Here is a 23,866-nt window from a genome sequence, read left to right on the forward strand (position 1 = left end):
GGCCTGCCACTTGTTTTTATACATAAAGTTTTATTGGAACAGGGTCTTATCCATTAGTTGTACATGTTGTCCATAGCTGCTTTGGCACTACAACATCGCAGGTGAGTAGCTGTGACAGAGGCCTTTGGCTTGAAAAACCTAACATATGTATTGTCTAGCCCTTTGTTAAAACAATTGTTGGCTGAGCTCTGGTTGCTGCTGCCTTCCACCACGAGTCTCCATCAGCAGCAGCAGCTCATTGCTTCACCACAATCATGACATTGTCCACAACTTACGATAGCCAAATGGCTAATACTTCTTGAATCCTCTCACTAGACCAGGCACCTTTTAAAAAATTCTTAAAAAAAATTTTTTTTAATGATCTTACTTAGTTGATTAGGGCACAAAGGGTCAAGGGCTACAGGAAAGTGAGTAAGATCATCGTTTCCATATTAATATCATCATTTTCCCCCTGAATCTGGGGTCAGAGGAGAAACAAAGGGAGAAGCCCCACCCAGCCTCCCACCCATCCCAGGTCCCTGATGCGGGGCTCGCTCTGAGGGTCCTGCTCAAGCAGTTTTGAATTGCTGCCAATCTCGCTGTTCAAGTCACGATGAATTCTATTCAGAATCTAGTGGCTGACATAGCCTCTTCATTGTTGGAGTTTTTAGATCAGCAGTTCAGTTGGAGGGATCTACAAAGAAACTTTGTCTGAGGTGACCCCAAACCTGATTCTTGTGTGTGCTTGCCAGTACAGGGTCTGGCACAGTCTACAGCCCAAATCAGCTTATGCACATGCTGGTCATTGCAATGGCTGGGTTAGTTCTTTTTCCTCGTGAACTGATGGGTGTTGCAGTCCAGCCCAATCTTGCCCACTTCATACTCGGCCCTCACATAAACCAGTGGGAGCTGCAGCCTAGTGGGGCGACTCCACATAACCCCCACCAGATCTGCCCCCAACCCTGGTTCCCATGCATTTCCAGTATATACTATAGACTTGTTCAGTCTGTCCCACATCCCATTTAGCTCTCAAACATGTCAATGGGCATTGAAGCCTAGTTCAACCCAACCAGCCCTACTATCCAGCCCACATATACTGGCGGGTGCCTTTCTCTCTAGCCACCCCTACCCCTGTCTTGGTTTCCCCTGCTCTCTAGTAGGAGTGGTAACCCAAGAGGGAGGAGCCCACTATCTCCCTCCTAGGTCACTCCAACTTCAGGATTATGCATTCTCCAGGTGGTTCTGGAGTTTAATTGGACAGAATTAGCTCCCAGTGCCAGCATCTGCCAGCTGATGCTGTGGCAAAGCCAAACTAAAACTCACCCACTCTAAATTTTGTGCACACCAGTCAGAAGTCAGCCCAGTCTCTCTTTTCCCTGATCTAGCTCACATGAGGCCTACAGGTGTTGCAGCCCTGCCTGGTCTGGTCTGTCCCCATCCCAACTCATGCTCTCCAGTGGGAGTGGTTGTCCAGCAGGGGAACCCACATTGCTCCCTGCGGGCTTTGCCCCCTCCCTCCCTAGTTCTCCTGTGTGCTGTTCAGGCGCTGCGGCTACATCTGGTACGGCTCACCTCACCTTGGCATTCTGTAATGTGTAGACCAGGCACTTCTAAAAAGTATTTTCAGTTGTTTAGTGTCACAGAGAGAAGGAAAGAAAAGCACCCAGCAATGACTCTCTTCCATTCCATCCACGCATGTGATTTTGTTGTTGTTGTTGTTTTTTTTTAAAGATTTATTTTTATTATTTTTTTATTGGAAAGGCGGATGTACAGAGAGGAGAGACAGAGAGGAAGATCTTCCGTCCGATGATTCACTCCCCAAGTAAGCGCAACGGGCTGATACTATGCCGATCCGAAGCCAGGAGCCTCCTCCGGGTCTCCCACGCGGGTGCAGGGTCCCAAAGCTTTGGGCCGTCCTCGACTGCTTTCCCAGGCCACAGGCAGGGAGCTGGAAGGAAAGCGGGGCTGCCGGGATTAGAACCGGCGCCCATCTGGGATCCTGGGCGTGCAAGGCGAGGACCTTTAACCACTTGCGCCACCGCGCCGGGCCCGTTGTTGTTGTTTTAATTAAATTATTGTAAGCATCCCAAGGTCGACAACACTTTAGGGATTCAGACAAGTGAGACACATGACGGGCACTTCATGGAAGGCAGGCAATCTGATCACGCTTGAATGAGGTTGTATTTAAGAGTTTGAAACATACTAGGCAACAGAGGTGAAGCGTATTTGGAGAATGAGGTGATGTTGGTTTGGTGGGGCCCTAGAAGATCAGAGGCAATGGGTTTGAGGAGGTTTCAACTGCTGGGACTGGGGAGAGTGTGTTTCACAGGCATCAAGGAAGATGAAGGATTCTGAAACAGAGGGTTGCCTGCTTGGATGCAAGATCACCCTGGTGGGAGCCAACAGGCTGGCCTGGCTGTATGATTGACTGGAGGCACCGGAATGTATTAGAGGCTGGTTTAGGAACCTTAGACAAGATATGCCAAGGATCATACATAGGGCTGGCAGAATAGATGGAGAATCAGAAGCAACCGAAGTCAAAGGAAGAACAGAAAAGATTGGAAGCCACAGAGTGGGTTGAAGCATGCAGGTAGGGGTGGTGATGGCTTAGGTTTTCAAGACACAAGGATAAACAGACTGGAGGAATCCATGAACACAGAAAGTGGGTGTTTCTCAGATGGTATGTAAGAAGTGCTGGTGGGACTTGTGAGGTGCAAGTATTGCATAGGTCAATGGAAGTGTGGGGAGAGGCTGGGACTGGAACTGGAGGGAGTAGGATTTAGGACCTGGAAGCGGGGTAGGGCCTGGGAGGAAGGGAGGGCCTGGAGGGAGAGTAAGGTATGGGAGGGGAGTAGGGCCTAGGAAGAGGGTAGGACCTGGGACAAGGGTAGGGCCCTTGGAGGGGAGTAGGGCCTACAGGGATATAGGGCCCTTGGAGGGGTTAGGGCCTGGAGGGGTTAGGGCCTGGAGGGTAGTAGAGCCTGCAGGGGAGTGGTGCCTGGAGGGGAGTGATGCCTGAAGGGGAGTAGGGCCTGGGGGGAGTAGGGCCTGGAGGGAAGTAGGGCCTGGAAGGTGGCTTTGGATGTGTTTGACCCCAAAGAGAAGAGTGTGGAGCAAGAGACAGAGAAGGACTGATGGATGGATGAAGAAAATATCATATATGTAAACAATGAAATGCTCTCTAGCCGCAAGAAAGAGCGATGTCCTACCATTTCCAGGAGGAAGTATGGAACCAAAGGACATCACGTTATGTGAAGAATGATTGTCCAGAAAGACAAACACAGCCTACTCTGTTGTGTATGCGGGTCTAATGAGGACAAACTGGAATATGGAACAGTGATGCTGGGAAAAGTGGTTGATGGAGGCTGCATCATGGTTGACACCACACAGAAAGAAAGTTCTACTGCTCTACTGTATAACCATGTGGTGGCAGTTCACAGCTAATTTCTGTATTGTTTGTGAACAAATAGACGGCAAGAACCCAAAGGCTCTGAACAGAAAGGAAATAGAGGCAATAGGAAACATTAATTTTTCTGATTTGATTGGCACACATGGTATACATTTATTGAAATAGCCCATTGTAACCAGTAAATATGTACATGATCCCCACAGCCTGGATGTGTCCTGTCTCTCCAGGCCCGTGATCTGCACAGCTAGGGTCAGGCTTGTGTGTGTTGAGGAAACAGCCCCAAGTGGGGTTAGGCGGCTGCAAGGAGTTACCCAATGCACAAAGTGAATCCGCCTCTGCTCCTCTGTTCAGCTGAGCTGCAGGTTGTAGCTAAAATCCGTTGCACGTGGGGTGCTCCAGTGTGAGGATGAATGCCTAGAGGCATGAGGAAGGCTCAGAAAGGGCCAAGACGGAGCTCTTTGTGCCACTCTGCAGAGCGTGCTGCCAGTGTTTTCTCTTTTTTATTAATATGTGTATACTTCAAATGTTTATTTTTATTTCAAGGGCAGTTTTATAGAAAAGGAGAGACAGACAGAGATTTTCATTCACTGGTTCACCCCTCAAATGGCCACAATGGCCAGAGCTGTGCCAATCAAAAGTCAGGAGTTTTCCCCAGGTATCCCACATGAGTGCAGACTTGAGCCACCATCCACTGCTTTCTCAGACACATTAGCAGGGAACTGAATTGGAAGTGGAACAGCCGGGACTTGAGCAGCACCTATATGGGATGCTGGCCCTGCAGTCAGAGGCTTGACCTATCACGCCCTAGTGCTAGCCCCACCAGCGTTTTCTTATTTATTATTTAGTCTGCTTGGCCAGTGTTATCACCTTCCCATTTCACAGAGGGGACACTGACACCCAGGGTACAAGAGGTCATATTCTGTGGTAAGCAGAGCCCGTAGTACAGGCAAGCTAATTCTAAAGCCTTGGCTTTGAACAACTGTATTCTTCTGAGAAAGAACCAGAACCAAGAGGGAGAGGTGAAAAAGATAGTATCAGGAAATGTTCAAGAAGATGAATTGAAAATGTAATCACAAGGAACCCACTGTGCTGCAATGGGCTAAACCATTGCTTGGGACTCCCAGGCCCATGTCAGGTGTCTGATCCAGTGCCAGCATCCAGTCCTGCACCTTACAAACAGCTGGAGGACCCCAAGAGACCAAGCACATGGAGAATTGAACTCCTGGACTGCAGCGGCAGCTCTATAGACTTGGTGCAGAAAGCAGGTTGGCTGAATCATAGATGCCCTTCCTGCATTCACCCCTGTCTGCTGTGCTGTGCACCTGCTGGGTCACGGCAACCTCCTGGAGTCCTGGTTTGTGAGCAGCTTCTACAACACATCAACCTGTGAGCATCGGAAGACAGGATTCAAAGTGATGCCCTTTCCAAAGGAACAGAAAGCAGGGGGTGGGGACTCCTCTTTGCAGGAAGCAGCTCCTGACCCGAGAGCCTGACTTGGGAAGACAGTGTCATACCCTGAACGCAACTGGATCGTCTGTAGCCTTAGTGGTTTCTCTGCAGAGCAGGGGTGCTCTGTGTTTGAAGAGTAGCTGCTGAAGAAAGGAAGCTAGGTATGCCTAGTGCCCAGAGCAGGGAAGTCTGGGAAAGAGGTAGGCTTGCACGTGAAGTTTCTGGCCAGCCCTGTTGTGGGCCAGAAGGACCAGGGAAGTGGGTTCCCCTTACAGTGAATTAGAACAGAGAATGCAGAATTGGAGGGGCAGAGAAGGTGCTGCTTGCAGTGCTGCTACAGGCCTGCATGGGTGTGCTGGCTGCGTGGGGATGAGTACTCCTTCTGAGTTTTGCGGGTCAGGAGAACAATGCAACTTAAAGGACAGATAGGTCTGGACAGAAGAGAGAGGATCAACAAAGGTTCAGGACTTCCAGTGGATACCAAAATCTGCAGGTGTTCCAGTATATCGTACAAAGTGTCATGGTGTATGTGTGGAACCTGCCACATACTCCTACATACGTTATGTCACCTCTAGGCTATCGATAATATGAAACTGCTGCTTTATAAACAGTTGTACTGACTTGTTTAGGGAGCGATGAGAAGGAAGGAAGTATGTATGTGTCTAATACGGAAGAAAATTAACTTTTGCTTCCTAGTGTTTTCGAGCCTTGGTTGAATGGAGGTCCCAGGGCCAAGGACGGCTGCCTGTACAGATACACTAAAGAGTGATGGGTCACAGGTAGGTTATGGTCAGATTGCGTGTTGCCTTGGGTAGGAATTGGGGGCCCCCCTGAGCAGTCTGAGTGGAGAAGTTTTCTCAAAGGGGGTGTTTTGGACACAAGAAAACCGAGGGCCATGTGCAGGATGGCTTAAGGAGTGGAGACACACAGAGAGCAGGTGGAATGGAGGCCCTTAGGGGAGGAGGTCGCTTGAGTCAGGGGACCATCAGAGACTGAGGTTGAGTCTCCTCTGTATTAGCTGGGTAAGAGGGCTGGGCGATGAATGAAACGGGTGCTCTACAAACATTTTCATCCCATGCATTCTTCAGATAACATGCATTTTTAAAGATTTGTTTATGTCAACAGCGGAGTTATATAGAGGGAGGGAGAGAGAAAGAGAGAGAAATTCTTCCATCCTCTGGTTCACTCTACAAATAGTTGCATCAATGGAGGCTGGACCAGGCAGAAGCCAGGATCCTGGGACTCCATCCAGGTCTCCCACATAGGTAACAGAGGCCCAAGTACTTGGGGTATCTTCTGCCTGTTTCCCAGGTACATTAGCAGGGAGCACCTGAGACTTGAACTGGCTCTCTATAGGATGCTGGTATTGGCAAGTGACTTAATATGCTGTGTCACATTTGCGGACCCCTTGGCAGTTCTTAAGAGTCCACACACTGGGGCCAGCATCGTGATATGACAGGATTGTGATGCTGACAGACCATACAAGAGAGTGCCAGTCTAAGTTCAGGCTATTCTGCCTCTGGTCCAGCTCCTTGCTGACGTGCCTAGGAAGGCAGCTAGTAATAGTCCTTTCCATTAAACAATACATCTTTTAGAGAAATTCTTCAGTAGGGTCAGTGCTGGGACAGGGGTGTTATGTCCCATGGCCCGAGCGTATTTCTGCCAGAAATGGTTAGAGGGAGGTGGCTGGAAGACTCCTTATGCATGTAGAAAAAAAGGCTCTCGCTCTGGATTCTACTCTGCTTTGTCGGAATTTGAGGTATTGAGAGGACCCACCATGGGTGATCTGATTCTACAGACTACAGAGGCCCAGCACAGCCTCTTACCAGCTGATAACGCGTGGAAAAGGCATGCAACATGAGGTTTTCACTCTGCAGCCCTCACATTGGTAGCTTCCGTTCACCTCGTGGGCTCCTGGTCATGGTAAGCAGCAAAATCTCACAGACACCTTCATTGCTGCATTGCTGCAGGTGTGAGACTGGGCTCTCTGCTCAGCCAGGCTTCGTGGGAGAAGAGTTCAAGTGAATGGAGAAGTGAGATACCCCCAAAGAGGAGGGGAGAGCCAGCTGGTACTGTGTCTTTGCCACTGAAGGAAAAGGAGCTTGTACTGGTTTAATTTTAGGTGTTTGCTTAGCCAGGCCATGGGATCCTGATGGGTGCCAAGGCTTATTCTGGATGCTCATGTGAGGCTAGCATTTCAGTCTGCAGCCTGTTAGTAGAGCAGCATGTCACCGGCAATGGACAGAGCTGTAAGGTCAGTTAAAGACCTGAAGAGAGCCAAAGGCTGACCTCCCCTGAACCAGAGGGGATTCTGCCCTGAAGAGGCAGCCTTCAGACTTGAACTGCAGCAGTAGCTCTTTCCTGCGTCCTTGGTTTGCTAACCTTCAAACTTGGAGGGCGGTTTTGGCTCTTCTGGGTCTCCAGTCTGTAGGACAGCCTGGAAAAGTCAAGAGCATGGCATTTTCTGCATTTGTCAGAGGATATGAGATGTAATACAGAGAAGGAAGAACATAAACATTATTTGCCAAATGGATTGTCTCGACCCGACATTAGAAAACAGACATGAGGGGATGGTGCGATAGCTTGGTGGCTGAATCTTCAACTTGCATCTGCTGGGATCCCATACAGGCACTAATTCATGTTCCAGCTGCTCCATTTCCCAACCAGCTCTCTGCTTGAGGCCTGGGAAGGCAGTAGAGGATGGCCCAAAGTATTGGAACTCTGCACCCACGTAGGAAACCCAAAAGAAGATCCAGGCTCCTGGTTTCAGATCAGCTCAGCTCCAGCTGTTGTGGCCACCTGGGGAATGAACCACTGGATGGAAGATCTTTCTGTCTGTTTCTCTTTCTCTCTGTTATTCTGCCTTTATAACAACAATTTTAAGAAGAAGAAGAAGGAAGAGAAGACGATGATGAAAACAGACATGGAATCCGAGGCACAACTTTAAGACAACTCTTCCATAGTGGACTTTGTTTTGAACTGGATGATCAGTGTCCAAGTGCTCTGGTTTATTTTAGTATCCTGGGTTGATAAGGTTTGACCCAATTATTCCTAACATGGTGCAATTAAATCACTAGCTTTTTGGTTTGGACCATGCTTGTTGAGCAGAGTGGTTGTCTGGACAGTGTGGGTTGAGAGGAGACCATGACTGAGCTAGTCAAGTGGGGAGTAGCCTGCTGAAGCACAGATTCAACGGAGAGAACAAACATCACAGGTCCTTCTGGCTGTGAGTCACTGCTGAAGGGTGTGGTCATTTCCCAGGAGGTGACCTTGATCCTCCTAGTGGTGACAGCCGTGACTGTGCCTGACATCATCAGGAAGCCAAGAGAGCATGATCTGAGGCTCCCATCTCCACACCAGCACTCTGAGGGTTGAACAAAAATGTCATCTCCCAAGACGCATGACGAGAAGGTAAAACAGTGAAGACAGTTCCAAATGTTTCCATATATAAACATTGGTTAATGTAAGGATAGTAAGCCTCACAGGACACATAATATGTCCTGAGAACATTGCTTGCTAAGCTAAAATGCTATGTTCTTTCTCCGTTCTGGCTCTCTGTTCAAATTGCTAGAGATGTTGCTTCCTTTAGCACTTGTGTCCACCCCCAGTTTAGACCTGACCCTGGCTTGTCACGAGGACCGTTATTAAGCATTGGCTATGTCTTCACAGAATGAGAATCTTGCCTCGTGCACCTCTGCCTGCTTGACTTGGACCAGACTCGAAGTTTAATATGACATCTGGCCTAACCTCGGGTTCTTGTACTGAGCACACATGCATCCTCGGGACTTCTTAGAAGACACACCTGTGCTTCCCGGATCGATCTGTGCTACTTTGCACTTGCCAGACGTCAAGGACCGGCTGTGCCTAGAGTTCCCTAAGCTTGAGGAGAACAGCAGCATGCACATGTCCAAAAACAGGCTCAAAGAGCTGCGTTTTCCGTGTTTGGAAATTTCATTCTCCTCCCTGCCAGATGCACATCAAAGACCAGCTACGCTCGTTCACAAAAAACAGTCCAGGTGGAGTCCAGTGTCTGTGATGTTACTGTAGGGTCCTGGCTTGCACCCAAGTCTATCCCCCATGGGACCTGGATGCATGTTCCTCTGCCTAGCAAAGCTGTGTGGACTCCAAGGTACTCAGTATAATCAACCAGCCATCTAAACCGTTAAAAGCAGAGAACTTTCTCTGGGAAGATTGTGAGAGATGCAGCACCAAGAAGAAATCGGGGCAAGTATGGCTTATGATTGGGCTCAGTGTGCTGTTGCTGGTTCTGGGGTAGAGAGACCAGGTGCAAAGATGCTTAGGAGTCACAGGGCTGCCTGAGCTGACAGCCAGCCAGGAAACAGGCCCCTGAGTCCCATAACCTTGGGGAGCTGGACTCAGCCAGCAATCAGAGGGAGTCTGGAAGAACAATCTGCTCCAGAGCTCCCGGGGGTGGGAGGGCGGGGGCGTGTTTGCAATCTCACCCTGTGAAACTTTAAAAAGGGGCCTTGGTAGCACCACACTGTATCGCCATCCACAATCCCAGGACAGCAGGAAGTCCCTGCTGCTCATTGCTGTCTGCACAGTTGATGAAGAGAGCCCCACGAGCCAAGAACGCTGGGATTTTTCTCCTCTGTCTCATGACAGCTCCCTTCCTTGGAAAGGAGCTTCCCTCGGGATGACATATTTGGAGTTCTGCAGCCTTCCTTGGGAGCCAGAATGTGGTCATTTCATCTCCCTGCCAGCAAACTCGTCCAGCCCAGCCAGATGCCAAGGGAGCCTTCATCTAAACAAGAACATTCGTTTCATGCCTCCAGCACCTCCAGCTGCAGAGTGGAGTGAGGGCTATTTTGACGCAAAAGCAAAGCATCAAGCGAAGCGTTTCTCAGAAAGATCTGGCAGGTGGGCGAGCCGCTTGTCTGAAGGCTGCCTCTTATTTAGCACGGTGGAAAATGCATCTCCAGAAATAGGGCTGGAACAAAGGGGCTGTGGAGGTTTTGTCCTGGATTCCCTATGAATGGCTGGTTTCTTTGGGCACAGTCCAGTGCTAATGAGGCCAAGGCCAGGGATTAGCTCTGTAGGCAGGCCAATTAGCTCAGGTCTGTTTCATGGAGCAAAACTCCATCTTATTCAAGAATGTCTTTATTGAGCACGTAATATCTTCCAGGCCCTGTGCTAGCATCTAGGAAGACAAAGAAAAACAGAGCAGGGACCCTTTCTATACAACTTTACAATGCGGTGACTGCAGGACCTTTTCGGATCCCATAAACGACAATTCAGAGAAGGATGGACCAATGTTTTAGACAGGGATGGGAGATCCTTAATGGGTGTCAGAGGTGGGACATGTGAATTGTGGCTTCAACTTCCAACGGAGGCTTCCTGTGAGAGATGGGCATGGAGCCAGTCTTGGGAGGAGAAACCCTTGGCTCATAGTTAATTTTACAGAATTTACATTTTATAATGTTCCTATTGCATGGTGGCTACAGAGTGGGGCAGAACATGACAAAGGCATTTTGTTGCAGAAAACTGTAGGATTATGTTCAAACAGGCACAGCGATGTGAAAGTCTGTGATAATCCCACTTTGTCTAGTGGATCAGGAATATATTGTGGCATATGTGGTTTGCTTCCATCTCCCTGTGCTCTGCCTCCACAGATCCAAACAAATATGTATAAAAAATATTTGTGGGAAAAACTCTGTGTGGATATCAAACATGGGCAGAGTTTTCTTGCCATTTTAACTGTTCACATGGTGCTTGTACTTATACCGGGGAGTTTAAGTTATCCAAAGACTTTTAAAAAAATCTTTTTTATTTGAAAAAGCAGATTTATCAAAAAAAAAAAAAAAAAAGGAGAGAGAAGGACAGAATTGAGAGAAAGGCGTCATATCTGTGGCGCTTCCACAGGTTTCTCTCCAGGGGCAGCAACGGCCAGAGCTGAGCTGATCCAAAGCCAGGAGCCTAGAGCTTCCTGCAGGTCTGCCATGTGAGGGTGGGAGCTCGAGGACTCGGCCTATCCTTGGCTGCTTTCCCATGCCATGAGCAGAGAGCTGAACCGGAAGTGGAGCAGCCAGGACTTGAACTGGCACCCACGTGGCATGCTGGTACTGCATGCAGAGGCTAAACCTATTACGCCAAGTCCACCTTGAGCTTGTCTATATTTGCTTAACAAGCAGAGGCTAGGTTGCACATACTGTGCCATTTTGTACTGATGTAAGGGACGTTAGCATGGGAGATTTCCATGTCTGCAGGGGGTTCTGAAACCAAACACTGTGGATGCCAAAGAACGGCTGTACCTGCACTTCAATCTGTGTTTGTTTCAAGATCCATCTCTATGTAATCAAGTAGATGATTTTATACCAATGTCTTCAACCCCAAACAATGCCTTGGGGTCCAGTCTAGCTTCTCCCTCTCTGGGGGTGGGACTGTTCTCTGGCAGCTGGCTGTGCCCAAGTGCACAGTGTGCCTGGAGAACAGCTATACCGAGAGAGAGCTCAGATGGCTTGGGAGCTGGTGGCATCCAGTGTGGGGGTGGCTTTGTCATTTAGCTCTTAGTGAGTAGCCCAAAGTTGTTGCGGAAAGTGTGCTAAGCCTTGATCACAAGAGTAACATTAATAGATGCTGAAGTAGAACCCTCTAAGGTCTAAAAGCAGAAAGGGAAGGACAGGGGGATGTTACCGGAAGCTTATGGATATTGTCTTGGATGACGTTCAACTTGATTCCGATGCAGCTACCCTCAGGATTGGCTCCCATCCTATGGAGATGCCACTGTAATAAACATGGTGCTCTGGTCTGCTTGTGGTTTGGAATGGGCCAGTCATGGTGGGTGTACTCAACGGCATACACTCTGTCCACACGGATCCATCCCGCACATCCGTAACACAGATGTGTTTCCTTGGCACCTGAGCCAGATTTCTGCTTCAGGACTTTATACAGGATAACATTTGTCATCATTGCCAGTGAATGCTGGGCTCCTTTTGCAATGATATGGTATGAGGCAGGAGGCTTTTTTGGTTTTGGTGGGAGAAGAGGGTAGGTAAAGAATTGAAAACCCAATGTAACTAGCTTAAACAACAAGGCATTGGAATGATTTTGGTCTGGTTTGATCCAGCCAGCTCTGGATCTGTGTGTTGTGGCCTTCTTAGCTCTGGTTTCTTCTCAGGTTCATATGAGAAGACACTTCATCCATGTCCAGAGGAGAAAGATGCATTTCTTTCAAGAAACTTTTAGGAGGTAGAAGAAAAGCTTTTCTAGAAGTTTCTAATAACAATCTGCTAGTATCTAAAGCAAAAAAAAAAAAGTGAAGTCTCTTTCTGTTTTATTTATGGAAAGGCAGAGAGAGAGGAAGAGAATCACACACTCACACATGGAGTGAGAAAGAGGAAGAGAGAGCGTGAGGGGGAGAGAGTTCCTCCATCCACTGGTTCACTCCCCAAATGGTCGCAGCAGCCAGTGCTGGACCAGGCTGAATCCAGGAGCCAGGATTCATGTTTAGTGAGGAGACACACTGATATGCTTCTTCGTGGGGCTTTTAGTGTGTTTTTGCCTGCATGTTTATATCCATATGGGACCATGAATTCCCACTTTATTCATTGGTTATGAGCTGTAACTGTTGTTTTGTTTCATTTTGCCTTTTTAATGCTCAGATAATCCTCCATCCGGCTGGGAACTGCTCCTGCAAGCTGTCTCCTACCATTGGGCACAACCTGACTTTGCTTTCTCTGCTTGTATCAATCATGGAAGCAGCTGTTGCTGTAAGCACTTGGCCTCTTTAGTAGAGAAAGGTAATTAGAAGACACGATTTGGATATAGAGCATTTTTAGTGCCTCCACCCCCAGTAGAGGTGGTTGGGAAATGAATCCTGATGTTTTATCAATACCTGGATTTATCTACATAGACATTTATATCTGTATTTCTTTCTACATGGATCTAGCTATATCTTGACATCCAGAAGTCATGCCAGAGTCTCCAGTACAACACCAGGGAACCAAGGCAGTGTCTCCCTTTCCATATCTGTAACTCCTCACTCCCGCGGTGAGGAGCTCAGCCCTTCTGATTCTCATGCCAAATGTTTATTCGGGGGAATCTTCCATATGCAATCAATTTCCCATTGTGGCAGTTCCCTACCTCCCTCCTCCTTGGGCACCTTGATCATCTCAGCCTCCAACGCTCTACACCCCACCCTCCCTCTCTTCATGGACATCTTCCTCTAGGATCTCATTACCTTGACACGGTCATGTCTGGGCCAGTCACTGACCTCTATTTAGATCAACCAATCAAAACTGGCCCTGGAATTGAGGTGGGGTCACCTGCCACTGGCTTATGTGTTCTGCCTCCAGGCACTTTGGATTACTCTTTTTCACAAATTCTCTTAAGCAAGAAGATGCTGTGGTGTTGTGTTAGCCATCACAGTGCCTGCTAAGGAGTTACTGCAAGTGTATCACCTTTGAATCATCCCACAACCATGTCCACTCGGTCTTGCACCATATTTCTCTCCAGGGGGGAGCCTGATTCTTTGGTGTTGGATCCAACCAACGAGGCTCTCTGGCTGCCGAGAAAGCGAGCCAGTGATGTAAACAGTCACCAGGAACAGCTAACGATTCAAACAAGGACTTTGGAACAGAGCCCGGGGCTTAAGTCATGGCAGAATAAATATATTCTGAAATCACAGGCTGGCTCTGTCCTATCTCAGTCCCCCTCCTGTTTCCTTTGCTCACATAATTATTTGCATTAAAGGGCATGTGGACTGCAAACGAATTTCTCTGTGGAAATATTGCACAGATTCTCACTCTCACCAGCGTGTGTTTAAGTGCAGTTCTCCACATCTGGGCCATTGGTTGTAGACGATACACAGCAGAGGGTCTGATCAGATTTAGGCTAGGATAGGGTTTTGTTGTTGTTTGTTGTTGTGTGGGGTTTTTTTGCCATTCTGGAAATTGGCACTCACTGACTCACTGTTGATTTGATTTGCATTTCTGCGAACATGAATAAAGTTGAGCCTCTTTTCATATGGTTAAAGTCATTTTCATTTTTTTCTGAGACTCTGTTTATACATATCCACTGTCCACTTTTCTTTCCATTGAATTGATTTTTTTTTAACTGATTGCAAGAGCTCTTTGTATACTGAGGCAATTATGATACAGTTTTGTGCTATGAATTGCAAACGTGTTTCCTACTTTTTTGGCATTAGTTTTTTTCCCAAATAATATTTCCTATTTTTATGTTATAACATGTCTAAATCACTTTCCAGTGCATTGGTTTTGTGTCTTCTTGCTTAAGGCTTTATGACTCAAAGAATTAAAGTTAGCACAAAGCTCAGATGATGTGGCCATTTGGAGAGTGAACCAGCAGATGGAAGATTTCTCTTTGTGACTCTGTATTTGAAATAAAAATAAAATAAATATTGTTTTAAGAAAAAAGCATAAAAATAAACAGAGCACAATGACATCTTCCAGAGAAACAAAGGGACATAGCAGGCGTTATCAACATGTGAGATGCTAGGGATTGTAGAAGTCTGGGTAGGGCACAACGTCTCTTTCCTCCTAATTGGTCCTTCCCTTGCCTCTGCCCACCTCTGGCCTCAGCAGGCAGACACCCAGCCATGAACTGTGGATCTCTGCAACCAACGAGCCAAAGTCAACTTCTTTCTTTGCAAGAAGCTTGTATTAGGCACTCTGTTGTAAACCCCCAAGCTGATCGAAGAAGAAACAAAAAGGAAAAGTTGATAACATGAAACCTCAGTGATAATGGTGGGAGAAGTGCGTCAGATGCTACCCCATCACAATCAATGAAACAGTTGAAAGCCTTTTAGAAGACACAGCCTTCCAGATTTGATTTTTGAAAAAATGAAGTTCAGCTCGGTGTTCTTAATAAGAGACATGCACAAGAAAAAAAGGGCTCCGAAGAGTAAAAAATAAAAGAAGGGAAAATCTGCATCAGACAAAGACCAATAAAAATAAAAAGGCACAGAAAATGCTATAGTAAGCATAGTTAAATTTAAGGAAAGGATTCATTATGAGGGATGAAGGGAAGCTTTAAAAAAAGAGAGAGTAATTTATTCATCTGATATTCAGGGTAAGGGGGTGGAGGTGGAGAGAGAGAGAAAGAGAGAGAGAGAGAGAGAGAGATCTTGAACCTGCTGGTTCATTCTCCAAATATGAGGCTGGGTCAGGCTGAGGCCGGGCGATTGGAACGCCATCAGAGCCTCCCACATGGCAGGGAGGAGCTGCTCATTTGCACCATCACCTGTGGCTTTCTCAGCAGCATTAGCAGAGAGTTGGCTTGGAAGTTGAGTAGCCAGGACTTGGAACTAATGCTTGGAATGGGACAAAATGCGGTCTAAACCTGAAGTGCCACAACGCGGGGCCCAAAGAGGAACTTTTGTAATCAGACACAAGAATATTACAAGAAAAAAAAAGAGTCAAGCATTTGTTCAGTGTTAAAATAGCCTCAATATTTATAAAGAAAAAACTCATAACATTAAAAGAAATGTTTTTAAAGGTTTATCTTATTGGAAAGCCATATTTACAGAGAGAAGGAAAGACAGAGAAGAAGATTTTCCACCTGTTGATTCACTTCCCAAATGGCTGCAATGGCTGGGGCTGAGCTGATCTGAAGCCAGAAGCCAAGAGCCTCTTCTGGGTCTCCCATGTAGATACAGGGTCCCAAGGCTTTGCACCATCCTCTGCTGATTTCCCAGGACACAGCAGGGAACTGGATGGGAAGTGGAGCAGCTGGAACGTAAACCAGCACCCAAGTGGGATCCTGGTGCTTGCAAGTGGCAGATGAGCCGGCTGAACCACTGTGCCAGCCTGTCAAAGGAAGTATTTAAGGACATTAAGCTAGTATGTAGTAGTAACACCAGCAACAACAATTAAAGATTTCTACAGCATGATCTAAAAAACTTTTTCTAATTAGACAAACTTTTTCTAATTAGACAAACCCTGGACCAAACAAGCACATTATACAATATTTTCAAGCACACATTGAACATTAATAAAAATTGAACCTATCAATAGCGCAATTATATCCTGTGACTATAATGCAATTGAACTAGAAATCCACAATTTACAAAGCTGTTTATGAACAGTTCTTAAATATCCATTGCACCATAACGTCCCACACTCTCACCATTTCAAAATAACCATTCAATTGGAAATTTTAGTTCTTCCTAAAGGTTTTTTTTTTTCTCGCTTAATCTTTCAAACATTTTCTCACAACATCCTATCTTGGATTGATGATTTTTCCTTTTGTTAATTTCTAGAGTAAAGGTCAGCCTTAGAAACTTAACCTCAGGTTGATGCTACTCCTACTTAGCAGCTGGGAGAGCCCTGACTGTTCCTGCATCAACCCTCCACCTTCCCAGTCCTGGGCGATCCTTCGGACTGCTGCCAATGGACCTCACTGGGCTATCCTTGGAACTGCTGCCAATGGACCTCACTGGGCTATCCTTGGGACTGCTGCCAATGGACCCCACTGGGCTATCCTTGGAACTGCTGCCAATGGATCTCACTAGGCTATCCTTGGGACTGTTGCCAATGGACCTCACTGGGCTATCCTTGGGACTGCTGCCAATGGACCTCACTGGGCTATCCTTGGGACTGCTGCCAGTGGACCTCACTGGGCTATCCTTGGGACTGCTGCCAATGGACCTCACTGGGCTATCCTTGGGACTGCTGCCAGTGGATCTAACTGGGCTATCCTTGGAACTGCTGCCAGTGGATCTCAGAGGCTCATGCTCAGGGGAACCCCAGGAACTCCTGGGCTAACTGGTCCTCTGCTTTTCACCATGCAGAAGTGCTGAATTTTCTGGAATAGGTGTTCACTAGAAGGCTTCTGATACATACATGGTTTTGTCCTTGGACGAGCTATGCCTGTGGCAAGCTCCGAGGCTGGTGGTCCAAGGAGGGAAGTGGGAGAGGCTGGCTACAGCCATGGGCCCTGTGTAACTGTCCTGGTCAGCCTTTTTAAGTTCACAAATAGCAAAGTGCTCTGTCTCCACCAGGCTTCAGCAGTATTTACCCCTTGAGATTACGGTTCTTCTAGCATCCTCCCTTAGTAGAGCATTCAAGAACTTTGTTAGTGCAAAGGTTCTTTTTTTGGTGGGGGAGGCGGGCGGTGATCAGGGCAGGGTTAGTGTTAGAATCAGTGCAATCCTCCCAGGCAGAGTAAATTCTTCCTGCAGCAAGACCCAACCATGACCACCAGGTTAGGACTGATAGCACAGTGAGACCAGACTTTAAGAAGATTCTGGAAGCATAAGAAGGTGTCTTTGGGCCCAGCGCAACAGCGTAGAAGTTAAGGTCCTCACCTTGAACGCGCTGGGATCCCACATGGGCGCTGGTTCTGACCCCAGCAACTCCACTTCCCATCCAGCTCCCTGCTTGTGGCCTGGGAAGGCAGTGGAGAATGGTCCAGAGCATTGGGACCCTGCACCCGTGTGGGAGACCTGGAAAGAAGCTCATGGCTCCTGGCTTTGGATTGGCGCATCACCAGCCATTGCGGTCACTTGGGGAGTGAATCATCACACAGAAGATCTTCCTCTCTGTCTCTCCTCCTCTCTGTATATCAGCCTTTCCAAGAAAAATAAGTAAATCTTGAAAAAAAAAAAAGGTGTCTTTACTTTGTTGGCCAGCGTGCATGATGTGTGCCAGTTTGGGTTCTGGCTGCTCCACTTCTGATCCTGCTGCCTGCCTATGTGTCTTGGAAAGGCAGAGGATGGCCCAAGTACTTGGGCTCCCATGCCCACATGGCAGACCCATGTGAAGCTCTTGGCTTGGGACCAATCCAGCTCTGCATAGAAGTTATCCATGTTTCTTTTCCTTCTCCACTCCCTCTCCTGTTTCCAAATAAACATAAATAATTAAAAGGAAGGAATGCTCTTCTAAAAAATATTTATTTTGTTTAATTAAAAGGCAGAGTGACAGGGAGACCAAGAGCATGAGAAAGAAAGAGAAAGCAAAAGAGAGATCTTTCACCTGCTGGTTCACTGGCTGTGATGGCTGAGGATGGGTTAAGCATAAGGCAGGAACCTAGTACCCTATCCCGGTCTCCTGGATGGGTGGCAGGGACCCAGGGATTGGGCAGACTGGCAGCGGCATTCAGTCAAACCAGAGGCAGTTAGGACAGTCAGTGCCCACCAGCCTTTCACATGCCTCAGCTCAGTGCACTCTAGCTAACCAGCCAATCTGAGCAGGTTTAAGTTTCAGGATGCCTGCACAGACAACGAGCTGCCTGCGGAGACAATCTCTCTTGCATTTGCCTTAAGTGACACTGTGCAGGGCTGCCCTGAGTCCGTGGATCTGGCTGACAATTTCCTTTGACCCGCCCTCATGTCAGTTTACTTCCTTCCCTCCTTCCTCCTTCCCTCCTTCCTTCTTCTTTTCCTCTCCTTCCCTCCCTCCTTCCCTTCCTCCTTCTCTTCTTCCCTCCCTCCTCCATGGGAAACCTTCAGTTTAAAACTTGCATTCCTCATTTCAAGGCATAGATTCCTTATCCCTCTGGCTATCAAGGACACATAACTGAGAAGCAGAGGAAATGCTCTGCTGAGAAGTGCTGAGAAGCAGAGGAGACGCAGAGGAAGCCGCCTCCAAACAGCCCAGCTGAGCTGGACAGCAGCTCTGGGTTGGTGCTTGGCAGGCTTACTGTTCCTCTTAGCACGGCCTTTTGTTTCACATGGGGCGCCCTCAGCTCACACATGCTGTTTCTGGTGATCTCTGATAATTTACCTGCTCCATACAGTCTGAGGCAGAATTACCCATCCCTGCTTATCTGAAAGCCAAGACTTGCTCATTGATTTGTTTCACAAGAGTCTATTAGGAGTAGTATTTGAACACCACTAGGAAATGCCCAGACTGTTTCATGGTGATCCATTCTTCCAGGGGCCAACGTACTTGTCCAAGATCCCTCTGCAACCGTAGGCAAAGGAAGGCAGAGTGCTCCGACCCTTTGCCAGGGTCAGAGGTTCATTACATCACATCTGGACCTGCCTGGTGGGAGTCCTTCTCTGCTCTTCATAAAACACGACAACCCGCAAGGTACCTGGCAGTGAGCGAAGAGCACATAGGTGTGGAACAGATGTACATTCATCCCGAGAAGCTTCCACCTTCTCAGAACGAAATCTGGCACTCTCCAGAGCTCTCTTACATTATGGGTTAGCAACATTTAAAAAAAAGTGGGCCATCAGAGCCATGCACTTGGCTGAGGAGTGAAGACACCTACAGCCGACACCGGATTTCCTGCTTTCACTCCTGACGCTCTCTCTGACTCCCACTTGCCGTGACTGCAGGTCCAGGGAGGCAGCAGGCTTTGACTCAAGGCGTTGGGTCCCTACCAGCCGCCTGGAAGACCTGGACTGAGTTCCTGGCTCCTGGGTTGGGCGCCCTGGCTCTTACAGGTATTTGGGGAAGTGAACTGGCACATTGAAGAGTGTGTTCTCTCTCTCTTTCTCTGTGATTATCAGAAATTTAACAATTACGTCCAGCTCTCCTCCTGATACCAGGAGCCCCTACTGATTCCTCCAGGCAATAGGGAGTGTGGGTGTGGGGTTTCCACCTGCTGCCGCCTGCTCAACTCGATCTGTCAGGAAACAGAGCATCCCCAATGCCCTGACAGTGTCTGCTTTAGGCATAACTCACGCACGACTTCACTCTGCATTTCTTACTCTCTTCTTCTCCCCTAACTCCCACTCTCTGCAGGTAGGCCATGGGGCTCACTCGGTGAAAGCTCTAGTCCTAATATTTTTTTAAAAAGATTTATTTGTTGTTTTTATTTAGAAGGCAGCCGGGGACAGGTGGTAGGCAGAAAGTGGTCTCTTCCATCTGCTTGTTCACTCTCCGGGTGGTCATAAGGACTAGGGCTGGAACTCTGTCCAGATCTCCCAAGCACCTGAGCCGTGCTCTGCTGCTTTCCCAGGAACATGAGCAGGGAGCTGGATCAGGAGTGGAGCCAGGACCCCTAGCCAGTGCTCATGTGGGATGCTGGTGGGGCAGGCAGACAGTGGCTTTATCTGCGTGCCAGCCCCTCCCCAGACCTGCTGGTTAATCAGAAGCAGGGGTGTGTTGCTAATTAGAAACAGAGCTGTGCTGCTAATGTTTAAGACTCATCTCCCCTGGTCAAAGGAGCTCTCATGAATGGTGTTCTCCAGGAGCGAGGCAGGAGCACACACACGAGACTCGTGTGAGCTCAGCTGCAGTGCACCTGCCCTGTGCCTCAAGCCTGTGGCTTGCAGGGGCCCCTGGGGTACAGCCTTCAGGCTTCACGCAGGAGCTGATGGGGAGCCCCTCAGAGTCACTGGCTAGGTTCTCTGGGAGCAAGGCGCTCAGATGAATTCAGGGGAGGAAGCAGGGTGGAGCAAAGGGAAGATGCTATAGACAGAATGACAGAGGAGGACAAACACACACGCGCGCGCACACACACACACACACACACACACACTCACACACACTTTTCTTCTATCCACTGGTTCACTCCCAAATGGGCTGCAATGGCTGGGGCTTGTCCAGGCTAAAGCCAGAAAGTCAATACAGTTCTCCTACCTGGGTGCAGGGGTCCAAGCTCTTGGCTCACCTTCTGCTGTTTTTCTAGATGTGTTAGCAGGGAGCTGGACCGAAAGTGGAGGACTCATGTACTCGAACTGGGTGTTGCTTAATTCACTCCACCATAGCACTGGGCACCTACCTGGACCTTTTTAGCTTGATCAGTTTCAGACACGTGGCTGCCAGAAGTCCTGTGGCCGAAGCAGACTCTGCAGAATCAACAAGTGGAGGGTACCCACTAACCGTACTGCCAGCAGTTAGGGCCTGAATCCATCCAACAGGGACTGGACTGGCTGGCCCCAGCTTTCCACAGGGGTCCCTGATCACCTGTCCTGGTCCTCAGGGAATCCCCCCACAGCCCGATGTCTTGCCTGTCCTGGAGCTCAGCTGTCCCCGGGTTCTCCAGCTCTCAGCGTGTCCTGCTCCAGACTGAAGGCACCTGCAGTCTCCGTTCCTGACTCCCTCCTAAGTTAAGCTTCGGCTTTGTTGTCTGTGCAGTTTGGATGCTTCCGCCCTGCAGCCTCCTGGGGCGGGGGTCTGACTTCAGTTCCTGTAGCCTGGCTCCCCACAGTTGACCACATGTGGTATGTCTGCATGCTGGGCACAGACAGGCACATTCCCTGGGAAATGAGCCAATTCTGGGCTGAACCCAGGCTCCAGGGCAGAAATCGGGGTCTGCCTCATACATAGAGATGGGGGGAGGGGGTTACAGAAAAAGGCAGCCACAGCACCTGCTCCCAGAGGGGTGGAGGAAATGAGAGGATTTGGCCCACTGGGATGAGTGAGGGCTGGGAGTGACCTGGTGGCTCTTTCATGGCAGAGAGGGACAAAGCTGGGTACCAGCTACCTAGACCCTTCTGCAGAGATCTGCTACCTGACTCAACTGCAGCCTTGCCCTGGCTGAGAACACAGGGGCAGTGATGTGTCCACACAGGACATCATTAGCTGACTATATGTGCTCCTGGGTGGCTCCCTTTCCACCACGCCCCTCTGGCAAGGGGCCCACCAGCTGGGAGCGCAGGGGACACACTGGCTGGGCTGAGGACAAATTCTCTGGGATTGCCTTAGCCTCTCATACCAGCCTTCCCAGCATCAGGGGCAGGTGCAATGCGAACCAGGGGCCATAGTCCGGGTCCCCTGGGCAGGCTGGACTGTGGCCAGGGAGCAGAAGCTGTGTCCCTGGGGTCCCATGACTCTCTCTTAGTCACATCTGCATATTCTTTCACTGCCCTCCTTATTTTACCTGATGGAATGAAGTCATCTTGTTCACTCTCTGTGACACTTTGATGTAGAGCATCTATTTACTTGTAAAGCACCATTCTAGCTCTCCCTACAAATGCTGATGTCACCCCATTGCCCATTTGCATCTTTCTAGGATATTCTTCTCCCTGATACATTTTTTTGGTTCTGTTTGTGTAACTGATGCCACTCCCTACTGCCCCTCTCTGCTGCACCCTACAAATAATAAGCTGGAGGTCTCAGTGTCATGAGGGACTGGGTGGGGTGGCCCACCTATGGGTGCTGTCCAAAATAGGGAGGTGCTGAGTTCCACCCAGCTGGGAGGTGATGCCTTTAAGACTCTATTGTCTTCTCTCCTTGGGCATATGTCTTGGTTCCGAAGCAGCTAGCGAGGAAGTTGAGCATAAAGTTCAAGTTAGGCTGCATGGAACAGAACTGCTATTTGATGCTTTGAGATCATGCAGCCAAGGCAGCCGGGAGGGGGCAGGCAGCTGTTCTGTTGTGGGGATGATATCCAGTCTGAAAGTGCCTTCCCTTCGTCCCAAAAACCTTATAGGAAGGGACTTCAAAAACTTTGTGGGAAAAAACATTAGCAGACGAGCTGATCTTGGTGCAAAAAAGTTGGAATCTATGCAGTTTTGTCTACTTTCTATGAGCTTTTTGAGGTTATCCTTATATGCATGGACTTGGAAATCTTTGGCACCAAAATTAACATATCTTCTTAAAATTTATTTGTCCCTTGGAGCTGGCACAGTGGTGTAGCAGGCTAATTTGCCACCTGCAGCACCCACTTTCTGTATGGGCACCAGTCTGTGTCCTGGCTGCTCCACTTCTGATCCAGTTCCCTGCTTATAGACTGGGAAAGCAGTGGAAGATAGCCCAAGTAGGAAGCTCCTGGTTTTAGACGGGCTCAGTCCTGGCCGTTATGGTCATTTGAAGAGTGAATCAGCTAATGGAAGATCCCCCCCTCTCTCTCTGCAAGTCTGCCTTTCCAAATAAAAATAAATCTTTTAAAAAAATAGGGAACCATGCATAGTGCAAGTATTTTGGGAGAAACTCGTGGGTTGACCAACATCTTGGAGTTAGACACCTTAAAATCTGTGGCAACGCAGACAACAGAACACAGTGGCGGTCAGCCTAGGTCTTCTGAAACACTTCCAGGACATGTCCATAACCTGACCTTTGCCATGACCTTGATTCTTGGAAAGCCTTGAAAGCCGAGTGGGAGTGCCTATCACCAGATGCTATCTCATTCCAGGAGGATATCTTGTTGTTTTTTTTTTTTTCTTTAACAGCTCAGGCAGTAAGCTGATTGTCCCAAATTGTTTCCTGTAAAGGGAACAGGAAGGTCCTGTTTGCTTGATTCTATTGGATGCGACTCTTACTGACTGGATAAAGTGCATGATGGTTAATCTGAGTGTCTGTGCTCCGTACCACTATGGTTGATTGGATCATTTGTGTTGTTCCCTGATGTGAGTTTGGTTGATTGAATGACTTGCATCATGTACCAGTGTTAGTTGATTGGACGATCATTGCTTAAAAACCCTGAACATGGCTGACTGGTGCTGTTCCCCTCTTCTGTGTATGGTAGAATGGGACAGCCCACCCGTTGGCACCAGATGGTGTTTAAGGACTCCTGAGCTACTGAGAGTCTGCCTCTGACTCATTTTGGGGGGATAGATTTAATCAACCCACAATAGCCATGCTCTTCTTTTCTGTCTCCGTACAGGAATAGGATGCATCTGAGCCAGTGCTGTGGTACAGCCGACTAAGCTGCTGCCGGTACCACTGGCATCCACATCCCAGCATTCCACCTTGCAGTAGCACCTGGAGTCCTGGCTTCCCTGCTTCTCATCCAGCTCCTTGCTGATTCATGTGGGAAGGTGTTGATCCAGATGCTTGAGCCTCTGCCACTCCCATGGGATATCCAGATGGAGTTCCTAGCTCAGAGCTTTGGTCTGTTTCAGACACTGCTCTTATATGTATTTAGGAAATGAATTCAATCAATCAAACTTTGAAAAAGAAACTGCAGGGTCAACATTGTAATATAGCAGGTAAAGTGGCTCCTGGCAATGCCATCGAGACTCCAGTTTGTGTCCTGGCTGCTCTGTTTCCAATTCAGTTCTCTGCTAATGTGCCTGGAAGAGCAGTGGAAGAAAGTCCAAGCTCTTGAGCCTCTACACCCACATGGGGCCCTAGAGGAAGCCTTGTCCTGGCTCCACTGTTGCCATGGCGGCTATTTGAGTAGTAAAACTGTGGATAGCAAATTCTCACATTC

Source organism: Ochotona curzoniae, unplaced genomic scaffold (genome assembly GCF_017591425.1).
Source record: "Ochotona curzoniae isolate NIBS_2020 unplaced genomic scaffold, NIBS_Ocur_1.0 contig_4064, whole genome shotgun sequence".
Lineage (NCBI taxonomy): Eukaryota > Metazoa > Chordata > Mammalia > Lagomorpha > Ochotonidae > Ochotona > Ochotona curzoniae.